The sequence below is a fragment of the Hyla sarda genome, unplaced genomic scaffold (assembly GCF_029499605.1).
Source record: "Hyla sarda isolate aHylSar1 unplaced genomic scaffold, aHylSar1.hap1 scaffold_270, whole genome shotgun sequence".
NCBI lineage: Eukaryota > Metazoa > Chordata > Amphibia > Anura > Hylidae > Hyla > Hyla sarda.
In genome coordinates, this window is record NW_026609396.1 from 1 (window position 1) to 14,917 (window position 14,917).

General features: G+C 47.0%; 7 non-coding genes and 1 pseudogene across 7 annotated transcripts; all 8 read right to left on the minus strand.

Annotated features, from left to right (window-relative positions):
- Nucleotides 1-304: 304 nt before the first annotated feature.
- On the minus strand, nt 305-495 carry LOC130325144 (U2 spliceosomal RNA). Its single transcript, XR_008870009.1, has one exon. It is a non-coding gene; the product is annotated as a U2 spliceosomal RNA (small nuclear RNA).
- Nucleotides 496-2,580: 2,085 nt separating this feature from the next.
- LOC130325097 (U2 spliceosomal RNA) lies at nt 2,581-2,763 on the minus strand. Its single transcript, XR_008869975.1, has one exon. It is a non-coding gene; the product is annotated as a U2 spliceosomal RNA (small nuclear RNA).
- Nucleotides 2,764-3,449: 686 nt separating this feature from the next.
- Nucleotides 3,450-3,637, minus strand: LOC130325115 (U2 spliceosomal RNA). Its single transcript, XR_008869985.1, has one exon. It is a non-coding gene; the product is annotated as a U2 spliceosomal RNA (small nuclear RNA).
- Nucleotides 3,638-5,737: 2,100 nt separating this feature from the next.
- On the minus strand, nt 5,738-5,928 carry LOC130325156 (U2 spliceosomal RNA). The gene has a single exon (XR_008870020.1). It is a non-coding gene; the product is annotated as a U2 spliceosomal RNA (small nuclear RNA).
- Nucleotides 5,929-8,009: 2,081 nt separating this feature from the next.
- Nucleotides 8,010-8,200, minus strand: LOC130325015 (U2 spliceosomal RNA). The gene has a single exon (XR_008869901.1). It is a non-coding gene; the product is annotated as a U2 spliceosomal RNA (small nuclear RNA).
- Nucleotides 8,201-10,283: 2,083 nt separating this feature from the next.
- Nucleotides 10,284-10,471, minus strand: LOC130325104 (U2 spliceosomal RNA). The gene has a single exon (XR_008869981.1). It is a non-coding gene; the product is annotated as a U2 spliceosomal RNA (small nuclear RNA).
- A 690-nt stretch (nt 10,472-11,161) lies between these two features.
- On the minus strand, nt 11,162-11,321 carry LOC130325108 (U2 spliceosomal RNA; annotated as a pseudogene).
- Nucleotides 11,322-13,407: 2,086 nt separating this feature from the next.
- LOC130325027 (U2 spliceosomal RNA) lies at nt 13,408-13,598 on the minus strand. Its single transcript, XR_008869912.1, has one exon. It is a non-coding gene; the product is annotated as a U2 spliceosomal RNA (small nuclear RNA).
- Nucleotides 13,599-14,917: the final 1,319 nt, after the last annotated feature.

Genomic DNA, 14,917 nt, shown 5'->3' on the forward strand with positions numbered 1-14,917 from the left:
AACATTCAGCACCCACCCGCTATCAAGGCAGCTGCCTATCATGTCATGCCCTACCTGCACAGGTGTGCTGGCTACTCAAATGATCCAATTAAGGAGGCCATTTAGTCAGCAGCAGCAGAAGTCCTGTGCCTGGACGCTCCAACAGCGGCCAGACACAAGCAGAAGCAGAAGCAGCAGAAGCAGCAGCAGCACCACCTTTTGTTTTTTGGCTGCAGCAGCAGCAAGGCCCACAGGGCTGGCTAGCTGGCTAGCCAGCAAGCAGGTAGCAATGAAAGTAGGAATCTTTCTTTTTAACCCTGTAAGGGGGTGGTGCACTGTACCCGAAGATACTGCCATATCGGGTCAATGCATAGGGCGACGGAAGCAAGCTTCGAAATCGGCCCCCGTTCTCAAAAATCCATTTAATATATGGTCCCCAGATAGGGGACGTATCAGATATTAAACTGATAAGAACAGATACTACACTTGATCTTAGCCAAAAGGCCGAGAAGCGATAACCGTGAAAGGGGCGGGCCCAACAAGGTGCCCTTCATGGGCACTATCACTGCTTGCTGTCAGGGAGGCTGCCAGACAATTTTCCATGCACACTCTGGGCTGGGGGGCAGTCAACCACCAGTACACACAGCAGAACCTAAACCCATACCATTATTGCTAAGCAGCAAGACAGGGGCCCATTGCACTCCCACGGGGCCTTTTTAAATGCAATCCATAACCCGGATTTGCCAGGAACCCTTCTTACTCCTCCTACTTGCATGTGACACTGGGCTTAGGATCTGCATAGGAAACACACACACAAGCACACACCTACCTTTGTTGCCTGCAGATGCCTCCTTGGCTGTCCCCAAACGGTATCAAACCAACACCCACGGGAAGCTGTAAGCATAGAGGACATGCCTGCACCCCATTGGACTTACCTGTGTGGGTTAAACCCGGGTTATTTGACAACCTATGGCGGTGATGGTTCTGCTCAGGCAGAGCAGTGCTGATGCTCCTCATAAAGCTGTCGCTGCTGTGAAGGTTCTAGGTGACATCACAAATCCCTATGGTTACATACACAACAAAGCTGGGTTGTTGTTGTTTACACTCTGCAAGGCCTGTGGAAGTGAGTGACATCATAGCACTGTAGTTCTGAGGGTTCTAGATGGATGCAACAATCTCCTGTTGCTTCTATGAAGGCCATAATAGACGACATCACCAAACAGCTCCATAGTCACATACACAGCAAAGGAGAGATGTTGTTTACACCTAGTGATGTCAGTGGTATTGAGTGACATCACAGCACAGTGCTAAGGCTCCTGGGCCTGGACACAGCAGCGGCTGCAATATCTCAACGGAGAATACGTTTATATATATGTGTGTGTGTGCGCGTATATATATATATATATATATATATATATATATATATATATATATTTCTCCGCCGAAATCACTTTTAAACCCATTTCCACCTTTTTTTCCCTTCTCTTCCTCTTACTTTTTTTTCACGTTTTTTTACGTTTTTCTCCTTTTCGCCTCTTTTCTGGGCGTATTATTCTTCTTTTTCTTCTTTTTTTTCGTCTAATGCATACCCCATCAGTGCAGCAATGCTTATTCAATACCGCCAGCAGATGGAGACACTGGGGGATAATTTTCTAAGGATTTATACTGATTTTTCCTGTCTGAATTTGTCGCACAGAAAGTTGCAGGCCAAATATGTGTGACATTTCTGCGACTTTAGCTTCTAGAGCATTTTTACAACATTATACATAGGTGCTGAATACATAAAAAGCGACTGTTCAGCGACAGACAAGTCGCATCGGCTGAAAGTAGGCCAGAATGTCAGTCCATGTTGGAGCAGGTTTAGATACAGTCTAAAGTATAGATCTCAAAGTCTGTGCACAGAATTTAGCAAGGGCCTCGCACCTTCTGATGCATCAGGTAGGTGCACAATAGCATAGCCTAACCCTCTGTACTTTGGTCTATATTGATGCGGGACATAGACAGCCAGCTGATGACCAATCCATTAGTGCAATGGATGGCTGGAAGCATTTGTCTTTGCCTTTGCAATACCACAGAAGCAATGCATGGTCAATGTACAGCAATGACACACCTGTGTGAACAGCCAGGAGACCCCCCCCATGTTATGTTACATAGTTACATAGTTAGTACGGTCGAAAAAAGACATATGTCCATCAAGTTCAACCAGGGAATTAAGGGGTAGGGGTGTGGCGCGATATTGGGGAAGGGATGAGATTTTATATTTCTTCATAAGCATTAATCTTATTTTGTCAATTAGGAACATTCAGCACCCACCCGCTATCAAGGCAGCTGCCTATCATGTCATGCCCTACCTGCACAGGTGTGCTGGCTACTCAAATGATCCAATTAAGGAGGCCATTTAGTCAGCAGCAGCAGAAGTCCTGTGCCTGGACGCTCCAACAGCGGCCAGACACAAGCAGAAGCAGAAGCAGCAGAAGCAGCAGCAGCACCACCTTTTGTTTTTTGGCTGCAGCAGCAGCAAGGCCCACAGGGCTGGCTAGCTGGCTAGCCAGCAAGCAGGTAGCAATGAAAGTAGGAATCTTTCTTTTTAACCCTGTAAGGGGGTGGTGCACTGTACCCGAAGATACTGCCATATCGGGTCAATGCATAGGGCGACGGAAGCAAGCTTCGAAATCGGCCCCCGTTCTCAAAAATCCATTTAATATATGGTCCCCAGATAGGGGACGTATCAGATATTAAACTGATAAGAACAGATTTTTTTTTTATCTAAAGCCGAGGAACGTGCTTTCGATTCACCCAAAGTGCAAGAAAAAGTGCAAACGTGTTACACTAAAAAAAACGTGCACAAAGGATGCGGTCTATCGCAAGCCCTTCTCCAATAGGAGAGAGGCCCCCCAACAAACCTTACCCTTCACCTCCGGACCAAAAGGTACCTGCGAGGTTCCAGGTTCGATGTCCCTTTTCGCCGAAGCTACTAGGGGACCACAAATGCTCCCGGCATCCCCCTTGGCGTTGGCCAAGGTATCTGCCCGCAGAGCCGATTACGGTAGGTACCCTGCCAAAGCAGGAGTACCCGGGGTGTTTGCAGGGAGGTGCGGAACCTAATGGCCACACACACCTCCCCTAGACCGCCAGGAGGGACACCCAGAAGGGCTACCGCATCCTGACAAATCCTGTGAACACACAACACGCAAAAAGTGACACAGTGAGACAAAAAAGAAATAAATAAGTGAATGTGTGCAGATATACTGCCCGGACATCCGGCCGGATCTATAAAAATTTCTCTGATCCTAGCCAGAAGGCCGGGAATCAAGAGGTGAGTGCCACAAGGTGAAGAGATTATGGTGCCCGTGCTTCAACTCAGTGAGCCTATTCTCCCAGTGAGTTTCGGCACCTCGGGGTCACCACTCCCCGAGGCACAAAGTACCTCGGCTCTAGACCCTCTCAGCCTCATGGCGAGACCCGGAGGGAACAGGTCACATCGGGGCAGCCGTCGAGCTGATTCCTCAGAACCAGCCCCGGAAAGCCCTGGTACACCTGCATCCTCCATGCAGCACCCATCCCCACCAGCCCCATACCGGCGTTACTGTCCACCGGCATGAAAAACTGATAAGAACAGATACTACACTTGATCTTAGCCAAAAGGTCGAGAAGCGATAACCGTGAAAGGGGCGGGCCCAACAAGGTCCCCTTCATGGGCACTATCACTGCTTGCTGTCAGGGAGGCTGCCAGACAATTTTCCATGCACACTCTGGGCTGGGGGGCAGTCAACCACCAGTACACACAGCAGAACCTAAACCCATACCATTATTGCTAAGCAGCAAGACAGGGGCCCATTGCACTCCCACGGGGCCTTTTTAAATGCAATCCATAACCCGGATTTGCCAGGAACCCTTCTTACTCCTCCTACTTGCATGTGACACTGGGCTTAGGATCTGCATAGGAAACACACACACAAGCACACACCTACCTTTGTTGCCTGCAGATGCCTCCTTGGCTGTCCCCAAACGGTATCAAACCAACACCCACGGGAAGCTGTAAGCATAGAGGACATGCCTGCACCCCATTGGACTTACCTGTGTGGGTTAAACCCGGGTTATTTGACAACCTATGGCGGTGATGGTTCTGCTCAGGCAGAGCAGTGCTGATGCTCCTCATAAAGCTGTCGCTGCTGTGAAGGTTCTAGGTGACATCACAAATCCCTATGGTTACATACACAACAAAGCTGGGTTGTTGTTGTTTACACTCTGCAAGGCCTGTGGAAGTGAGTGACATCATAGCACTGTAGTTCTGAGGGTTCTAGATGGATGCAACAATCTCCTGTTGCTTCTATGAAGGCCATAATAGACGACATCACCAAACAGCTCCATAGTCACATACACAGCAAAGGAGAGATGTTGTTTACACCTAGTGATGTCAGTGGTATTGAGTGACATCACAGCACAGTGCTAAGGCTCCTGGGCCTGGACACAGCAGCGGCTGCAATATCTCAACGGAGAATACGTTTATATATATGTGTGTGTGTGCGCGTATATATATATATATATATATATATATATATATATATATATATATATATCTCTCCGCCGAAATCACTTTTAAACCCATTTCCACCTTTTTTTCCCTTCTCTTCCTCTTACTTTTTTTTCACGTTTTTTTACGTTTTTCTCCTTTTCGCCTCTTTTCTGGGCGCATTATTCTTCTTTTTCTTCTTTTTTTTCGTCTAATGCATACCCCATCAGTGCAGCAATGCTTATTCAATACCGCCAGCAGATGGAGACACTGGGGGATAATTTTCTAAGGATTTATACTGATTTTTCCTGTCTGAATTTGTCGCACAGAAAGTTGCAGGCCAAATATGTGTGACATTTCTGCGACTTTAGCTTCTAGAGCATTTTTACAACATTATACATAGGTGCTGAATACATAAAAAGCGACTGTTCAGCGACAGACAAGTCGCATCGGCTGAAAGTAGGCCAGAATGTCAGTCCATGTTGGAGCAGGTTTAGATACAGTCTAAAGTATAGATCTCAAAGTCTGTGCACAGAATTTAGCAAGGGCCTCGCACCTTCTGATGCATCAGGTAGGTGCACAATAGCATAGCCTAACCCTCTGTACTTTGGTCTATATTGATGCGGGACATAGACAGCCAGCTGATGACCAATCCATTAGTGCAATGGATGGCTGGAAGCATTTGTCTTTGCCTTTGCAATACCACAGAAGCAATGCATGGTCAATGTACAGCAATGACACACCTGTGTGAACAGCCAGGAGACCCCCCCCCCCCCCCCCCCATGTTATGTTACATAGTTACATAGTTAGTACGGTCGAAAAAAGACATATGTCCATCAAGTTCAACCAGGGAATTAAGGGGTAGGGGTGTGGCGCGATATTGGGGAAGGGATGAGATTTTATATTTCTTCATAAGCATTAATCTTATTTTGTCAATTAGGAACATTCAGCACCCACCCGCTATCAAGGCAGCTGCCTATCATGTCATGCCCTACCTGCACAGGTGTGCTGGCTACTCAAATGATCCAATTAAGGAGGCCATTTAGTCAGCAGCAGCAGAAGTCCTGTGCCTGGACGCTCCAACAGCGGCCAGACACAAGCAGAAGCAGAAGCAGCAGAAGCAGCAGCAGCACCACCTTTTGTTTTTTGGCTGCAGCAGCAGCAAGGCCCACAGGGCTGGCTAGCTGGCTAGCCAGCAAGCAGGTAGCAATGAAAGTAGGAATCTTTCTTTTTAACCCTGTAAGGGGGTGGTGCACTGTACCCGAAGATACTGCCATATCGGGTCAATGCATAGGGCGACGGAAGCAAGCTTCGAAATCGGCCCCCGTTCTCAAAAATCCATTTAATATATGGTCCCCAGATAGGGGACGTATCAGATATTAAACTGATAAGAACAGATACTACACTTGATCTTAGCCAAAAGGCCGAGAAGCGATAACCGTGAAAGGGGCGGGCCCAACAAGGTGCCCTTCATGGGCACTATCACTGCTTGCTGTCAGGGAGGCTGCCAGACAATTTTCCATGCACACTCTGGGCTGGGGGGCAGTCAACCACCAGTACACACAGCAGAACCTAAACCCATACCATTATTGCTAAGCAGCAAGACAGGGGCCCATTGCACTCCCACGGGGCCTTTTTAAATGCAATCCATAACCCGGATTTGCCAGGAACCCTTCTTACTCCTCCTACTTGCATGTGACACTGGGCTTAGGATCTGCATAGGAAACACATACACAAGCACACACCTACCTTTGTTGCCTGCAGATGCCTCCTTGGCTGTCCCCAAACGGTATCAAACCAACACCCACGGGAAGCTGTAAGCATAGAGGACATGCCTGCACCCCATTGGACTTACCTGTGTGGGTTAAACCCGGGTTATTTGACAACCTATGGCGGTGATGGTTCTGCTCAGGCAGAGCAGTGCTGATGCTCCTCATAAAGCTGTCGCTGCTGTGAAGGTTCTAGGTGACATCACAAATCCCTATGGTTACATACACAACAAAGCTGGGTTGTTGTTGTTTACACTCTGCAAGGCCTGTGGAAGTGAGTGACATCATAGCACTGTAGTTCTGAGGGTTCTAGATGGATGCAACAATCTCCTGTTGCTTCTATGAAGGCCATAATAGACGACATCACCAAACAGCTCCATAGTCACATACACAGCAAAGGAGAGATGTTGTTTACACCTAGTGATGTCAGTGGTATTGAGTGACATCACAGCACAGTGCTAAGGCTCCTGGGCCTGGACACAGCAGCGGCTGCAATATCTCAACGGAGAATACGTTTATATATATGTGTGTGTGTGCGCGTATATATATATATATATATATATATATATATATATATTTCTCCGCCGAAATCACTTTTAAACCCATTTCCACCTTTTTTTCCCTTCTCTTCCTCTTACTTTTTTTTCACGTTTTTTTACGTTTTTCTCCTTTTCGCCTCTTTTCTGGGCGTATTATTCTTCTTTTTCTTCTTTTTTTTCGTCTAATGCATACCCCATCAGTGCAGCAATGCTTATTCAATACCGCCAGCAGATGGAGACACTGGGGGATAATTTTCTAAGGATTTATACTGATTTTTCCTGTCTGAATTTGTCGCACAGAAAGTTGCAGGCCAAATATGTGTGACATTTCTGCGACTTTAGCTTCTAGAGCATTTTTACAACATTATACATAGGTGCTGAATACATAAAAAGCGACTGTTCAGCGACAGACAAGTCGCATCGGCTGAAAGTAGGCCAGAATGTCAGTCCATGTTGGAGCAGGTTTAGATACAGTCTAAAGTATAGATCTCAAAGTCTGTGCACAGAATTTAGCAAGGGCCTCGCACCTTCTGATGCATCAGGTAGGTGCACAATAGCATAGCCTAACCCTCTGTACTTTGGTCTATATTGATGCGGGACATAGACAGCCAGCTGATGACCAATCCATTAGTGCAATGGATGGCTGGAAGCATTTGTCTTTGCCTTTGCAATACCACAGAAGCAATGCATGGTCAATGTACAGCAATGACACACCTGTGTGAACAGCCAGGAGACCCCCCCCCCCCATGTTATGTTACATAGTTACATAGTTAGTACGGTCGAAAAAAGACATATGTCCATCAAGTTCAACCAGGGAATTAAGGGGTAGGGGTGTGGCGCGATATTGGGGAAGGGATGAGATTTTATATTTCTTCATAAGCATTAATCTTATTTTGTCAATTAGGAACATTCAGCACCCACCCGCTATCAAGGCAGCTGCCTATCATGTCATGCCCTACCTGCACAGGTGTGCTGGCTACTCAAATGATCCAATTAAGGAGGCCATTTAGTCAGCAGCAGCAGAAGTCCTGTGCCTGGACGCTCCAACAGCGGCCAGACACAAGCAGAAGCAGCAGCAGCAGAAGCAGCAGCAGCACCACCTTTTGTTTTTTGGCTGCAGCAGCAGCAAGGCCCACAGGGCTGGCTAGCTGGCTAGCCAGCAAGCAGGTAGCAATGAAAGTAGGAATCTTTCTTTTTAACCCTGTAAGGGGGTGGTGCACTGTACCCGAAGATACTGCCATATCGGGTCAATGCATAGGGCGACGGAAGCAAGCTTCGAAATCGGCCCCCGTTCTCAAAAATCCATTTAATATATGGTCCCCAGATAGGGGACGTATCAGATATTAAACTGATAAGAACAGATACTACACTTGATCTTAGCCAAAAGGCCGAGAAGCGATAACCGTGAAAGGGGCGGGCCCAACAAGGTGCCCTTCATGGGCACTATCACTGCTTGCTGTCAGGGAGGCTGCCAGACAATTTTCCATGCACACTCTGGGCTGGGGGGCAGTCAACCACCAGTACACACAGCAGAACCTAAACCCATACCATTATTGCTAAGCAGCAAGACAGGGGCCCATTGCACTCCCACGGGGCCTTTTTAAATGCAATCCATAACCCGGATTTGCCAGGAACCCTTCTTACTCCTCCTACTTGCATGTGACACTGGGCTTAGGATCTGCATAGGAAACACACACACAAGCACACACCTACCTTTGTTGCCTGCAGATGCCTCCTTGGCTGTCCCCAAACGGTATCAAACCAACACCCACGGGAAGCTGTAAGCATAGAGGACATGCCTGCACCCCATTGGACTTACCTGTGTGGGTTAAACCCGGGTTATTTGACAACCTATGGCGGTGATGGTTCTGCTCAGGCAGAGCAGTGCTGATGCTCCTCATAAAGCTGTCGCTGCTGTGAAGGTTCTAGGTGACATCACAAATCCCTATGGTTACATACACAACAAAGCTGGGTTGTTGTTGTTTACACTCTGCAAGGCCTGTGGAAGTGAGTGACATCATAGCACTGTAGTTCTGAGGGTTCTAGATGGATGCAACAATCTCCTGTTGCTTCTATGAAGGCCATAATAGACGACATCACCAAACAGCTCCATAGTCACATACACAGCAAAGGAGAGATGTTGTTTACACCTAGTGATGTCAGTGGTATTGAGTGACATCACAGCACAGTGCTAAGGCTCCTGGGCCTGGACACAGCAGCGGCTGCAATATCTCAACGGAGAATACGTTTATATATATGTGTGTGTGTGCGCGTATATATATATATATATATATATATATATATATATATATATATATTTCTCCGCCGAAATCACTTTTAAACCCATTTCCACCTTTTTTTCCCTTCTCTTCCTCTTACTTTTTTTTCACGTTTTTTTACGTTTTTCTCCTTTTCGCCTCTTTTCTGGGCGTATTATTCTTCTTTTTCTTCTTTTTTTTCGTCTAATGCATACCCCATCAGTGCAGCAATGCTTATTCAATACCGCCAGCAGATGGAGACACTGGGGGATAATTTTCTAAGGATTTATACTGATTTTTCCTGTCTGAATTTGTCGCACAGAAAGTTGCAGGCCAAATATGTGTGACATTTCTGCGACTTTAGCTTCTAGAGCATTTTTACAACATTATACATAGGTGCTGAATACATAAAAAGCGACTGTTCAGCGACAGACAAGTCGCATCGGCTGAAAGTAGGCCAGAATGTCAGTCCATGTTGGAGCAGGTTTAGATACAGTCTAAAGTATAGATCTCAAAGTCTGTGCACAGAATTTAGCAAGGGCCTCGCACCTTCTGATGCATCAGGTAGGTGCACAATAGCATAGCCTAACCCTCTGTACTTTGGTCTATATTGATGCGGGACATAGACAGCCAGCTGATGACCAATCCATTAGTGCAATGGATGGCTGGAAGCATTTGTCTTTGCCTTTGCAATACCACAGAAGCAATGCATGGTCAATGTACAGCAATGACACACCTGTGTGAACAGCCAGGAGACCCCCCCCCCATGTTATGTTACATAGTTACATAGTACGGTCGAAAAAAGACATATGTCCATCAAGTTCAACCAGGGAATTAAGGGGTAGGGGTGTGGCGCGATATTGGGGAAGGGATGAGATTTTATATTTCTTCATAAGCATTAATCTTATTTTGTCAATTAGGAACATTCAGCACCCACCCGCTATCAAGGCAGCTGCCTATCATGTCATGCCCTACCTGCACAGGTGTGCTGGCTACTCAAATGATCCAATTAAGGAGGCCATTTAGTCAGCAGCAGCAGAAGTCCTGTGCCTGGACGCTCCAACAGCGGCCAGACACAAGCAGAAGCAGAAGCAGCAGAAGCAGCAGCAGCACCACCTTTTGTTTTTTGGCTGCAGCAGCAGCAAGGCCCACAGGGCTGGCTAGCTGGCTAGCCAGCAAGCAGGTAGCAATGAAAGTAGGAATCTTTCTTTTTAACCCTGTAAGGGGGTGGTGCACTGTACCCGAAGATACTGCCATATCGGGTCAATGCATAGGGCGACGGAAGCAAGCTTCGAAATCGGCCCCCGTTCTCAAAAATCCATTTAATATATGGTCCCCAGATAGGGGACGTATCAGATATTAAACTGATAAGAACAGATTTTTTTTTTTTTTTTTTTTTTATCTAAAGCCGAGGAACGTGCTTTCGATTCACCCAAAGTGCAAGAAAAAGTGCAAACGTGTTACACTAAAAAAACGTGCACAAAGGATGCGGTCTATCGCAAGCCCTTCTCCGATAGGAGAGAGGCCCCCCAACAAACCTTACCCTTCGCCTCCGGACCAAAAGGTACCTGCGAGGTTCCAGGTTCGATGTCCCTTTTCGCCGAAGCTACTAGGGGACCACAAATGCTCCCGGCATCCCCCTTGGCGTTAGCCAAGGTATCTGCCCGCAGAGCCGATTACGGTAGGTACCCTGCCAAGCAGGAGTACCCGGGGTGTTTGCAGGGAGGTGCGGAACCTAATGGCCACACACACCTCCCCTAGACCGCCAGGAGGGACACCCAGAAGGGCTACCGCATCCTGACAAATCCTGTGAACACACAACACGCAAAAAGTGACACAGTGACGAAAAATAAATAAATAAGTGAATGTGTGCAGATATACTGCCCGGACATCCGGCCGGATCTATAAAAATTTCTCTGATCCTAGCCAGAAGGCCGGGAATCAAGAGGTGAGTGCCACAAGGTGAAGAGATTATGGTGCCCGTGCTTCAACTCAGTGAGTCTATCCTCCCAGTGAGTTTCGGCACCTCGGGGTCACCACTCCCCGAGGCACAAAAGTACCTCGGCTCTAGACCCTCTCAGCCTCATGGCGAGACCCGGAGGGAACAGGTCACATCGGGGCAGCCGTCGAGCTGATTCCTCAGAACCAGCCCCGGAAAGCCCTGGTACACCTGCATCCTCCATGCAGCACCCATCCCCACCAGCATGAAAACTGATAAGAACAGATACTACACTTGATCTTAGCCAAAAGGCCGAGAAGCGATAACCGTGAAAGGGGCGGGCCCAACAAGGTGCCCTTCATGGGCACTATCACTGCTTGCTGTCAGGGAGGCTGCCAGACAATTTTCCATGCACACTCTGGGCTGGGGGGCAGTCAACCACCAGTACACACAGCAGAACCTAAACCCATACCATTATTGCTAAGCAGCAAGACAGGGGCCCATTGCACTCCCACGGGGCCTTTTTAAATGCAATCCATAACCCGGATTTGCCAGGAACCCTTCTTACTCCTCCTACTTGCATGTGACACTGGGCTTAGGATCTGCATAGGAAACACACACACAAGCACACACCTACCTTTGTTGCCTGCAGATGCCTCCTTGGCTGTCCCCAAACGGTATCAAACCAACACCCACGGGAAGCTGTAAGCATAGAGGACATGCCTGCACCCCATTGGACTTACCTGTGTGGGTTAAACCCGGGTTATTTGACAACCTATGGCGGTGATGGTTCTGCTCAGGCAGAGCAGTGCTGATGCTCCTCATAAAGCTGTCGCTGCTGTGAAGGTTCTAGGTGACATCACAAATCCCTATGGTTACATACACAACAAAGCTGGGTTGTTGTTGTTTACACTCTGCAAGGCCTGTGGAAGTGAGTGACATCATAGCACTGTAGTTCTGAGGGTTCTAGATGGATGCAACAATCTCCTGTTGCTTCTATGAAGGCCATAATAGACGACATCACCAAACAGCTCCATAGTCACATACACAGCAAAGGAGAGATGTTGTTTACACCTAGTGATGTCAGTGGTATTGAGTGACATCACAGCACAGTGCTAAGGCTCCTGGGCCTGGACACAGCAGCGGCTGCAATATCTCAACGGAGAATACGTTTATATATATGTGTGTGTGTGCGCGTATATATATATATATATATATATATATATATATATATATATTTCTCCGCCGAAATCACTTTTAAACCCATTTCCACCTTTTTTTCCCTTCTCTTCCTCTTACTTTTTTTTCACGTTTTTTTACGTTTTTCTCCTTTTCGCCTCTTTTCTGGGCGTATTATTCTTCTTTTTCTTCTTTTTTTTCGTCTAATGCATACCCCATCAGTGCAGCAATGCTTATTCAATACCGCCAGCAGATGGAGACACTGGGGGATAATTTTCTAAGGATTTATACTGATTTTTCCTGTCTGAATTTGTCGCACAGAAAGTTGCAGGCCAAATATGTGTGACATTTCTGCGACTTTAGCTTCTAGAGCATTTTTACAACATTATACATAGGTGCTGAATACATAAAAAGCGACTGTTCAGCGACAGACAAGTCGCATCGGCTGAAAGTAGGCCAGAATGTCAGTCCATGTTGGAGCAGGTTTAGATACAGTCTAAAGTATAGATCTCAAAGTCTGTGCACAGAATTTAGCAAGGGCCTCGCACCTTCTGATGCATCAGGTAGGTGCACAATAGCATAGCCTAACCCTCTGTACTTTGGTCTATATTGATGCGGGACATAGACAGCCAGCTGATGACCAATCCATTAGTGCAATGGATGGCTGGAAGCATTTGTCTTTGCCTTTGCAATACCACAGAAGCAATGCATGGTCAATGTACAGCAATGACACACCTGTGTGAACAGCCAGGAGACCCCCCCCCCCCCATGTTATGTTACATAGTTACATAGTTAGTACGGTCGAAAAAAGACATATGTCCATCAAGTTCAACCAGGGAATTAAGGGGTAGGGGTGTGGCGCGATATTGGGGAAGGGATGAGATTTTATATTTCTTCATAAGCATTAATCTTATTTTGTCAATTAGGAACATTCAGCACCCACCCGCTATCAAGGCAGCTGCCTATCATGTCATGCCCTACCTGCACAGGTGTGCTGGCTACTCAAATGATCCAATTAAGGAGGCCATTTAGTCAGCAGCAGCAGAAGTCCTGTGCCTGGACGCTCCAACAGCGGCCAGACACAAGCAGAAGCAGAAGCAGCAGAAGCAGCAGCAGCACCACCTTTTGTTTTTTGGCTGCAGCAGCAGCAAGGCCCACAGGGCTGGCTAGCTGGCTAGCCAGCAAGCAGGTAGCAATGAAAGTAGGAATCTTTCTTTTTAACCCTGTAAGGGGGTGGTGCACTGTACCCGAAGATACTGCCATATCGGGTCAATGCATAGGGCGACGGAAGCAAGCTTCGAAATCGGCCCCCGTTCTCAAAAATCCATTTAATATATGGTCCCCAGATAGGGGACGTATCAGATATTAAACTGATAAGAACAGATACTACACTTGATCTTAGCCAAAAGGCCGAGAAGCGATAACCGTGAAAGGGGCGGGCCCAACAAGGTGCCCTTCATGGGCACTATCACTGCTTGCTGTCAGGGAGGCTGCCAGACAATTTTCCATGCACACTCTGGGCTGGGGGGCAGTCAACCACCAGTACACACAGCAGAACCTAAACCCATACCATTATTGCTAAGCAGCAAGACAGGGGCCCATTGCACTCCCACGGGGCCTTTTTAAATGCAATCCATAACCCGGATTTGCCAGGAACCCTTCTTACTCCTCCTACTTGCATGTGACACTGGGCTTAGGATCTGCATAGGAAACACACACACAAGCACACACCTACCTTTGTTGCCTGCAGATGCCTCCTTGGCTGTCCCCAAACGGTATCAAACCAACACCCACGGGAAGCTGTAAGCATAGAGGACATGCCTGCACCCCATTGGACTTACCTGTGTGGGTTAAACCCGGGTTATTTGACAACCTATGGCGGTGATGGTTCTGCTCAGGCAGAGCAGTGCTGATGCTCCTCATAAAGCTGTCGCTGCTGTGAAGGTTCTAGGTGACATCACAAATCCCTATGGTTACATACACAACAAAGCTGGGTTGTTGTTGTTTACACTCTGCAAGGCCTGTGGAAGTGAGTGACATCATAGCACTGTAGTTCTGAGGGTTCTAGATGGATGCAACAATCTCCTGTTGCTTCTATGAAGGCCATAATAGACGACATCACCAAACAGCTCCATAGTCACATACACAGCAAAGGAGAGATGTTGTTTACACCTAGTGATGTCAGTGGTATTGAGTGACATCACAGCACAGTGCTAAGGCTCCTGGGCCTGGACACAGCAGCGGCTGCAATATCTCAACGGAGAATACGTTTATATATATGTGTGTGTGTGCGCGTATATATATATATATATATATATATATATATATATATATATATATATTTCTCCGCCGAAATCACTTTTAAACCCATTTCCACCTTTTTTTCCCTTCTCTTCCTCTTACTTTTTTTTCACGTTTTTTTTACGTTTTTCTCCTTTTCGCCTCTTTTCTGGGCGTATTATTCTTCTTTTTCTTCTTTTTTTTCGTCTAATGCATACCCCATCAGTGCAGCAATGCTTATTCAATACCGCCAGCAGATGGAGACACTGGGGGATAATTTTCTAAGGATTTATACTGATTTTTCCTGTCTGAATTTGTCGCACAGAAAGTTGCAGGCCAAATATGTGTGACATTTCTGCGACTTTAGCTTCTAGAGCATTTTTACAACATTATACATAGGTGCTGAATACATAAAAAGCGACTGTTCAGCGACAGACAAGTCGCATCGGCTGAAAGTAGGC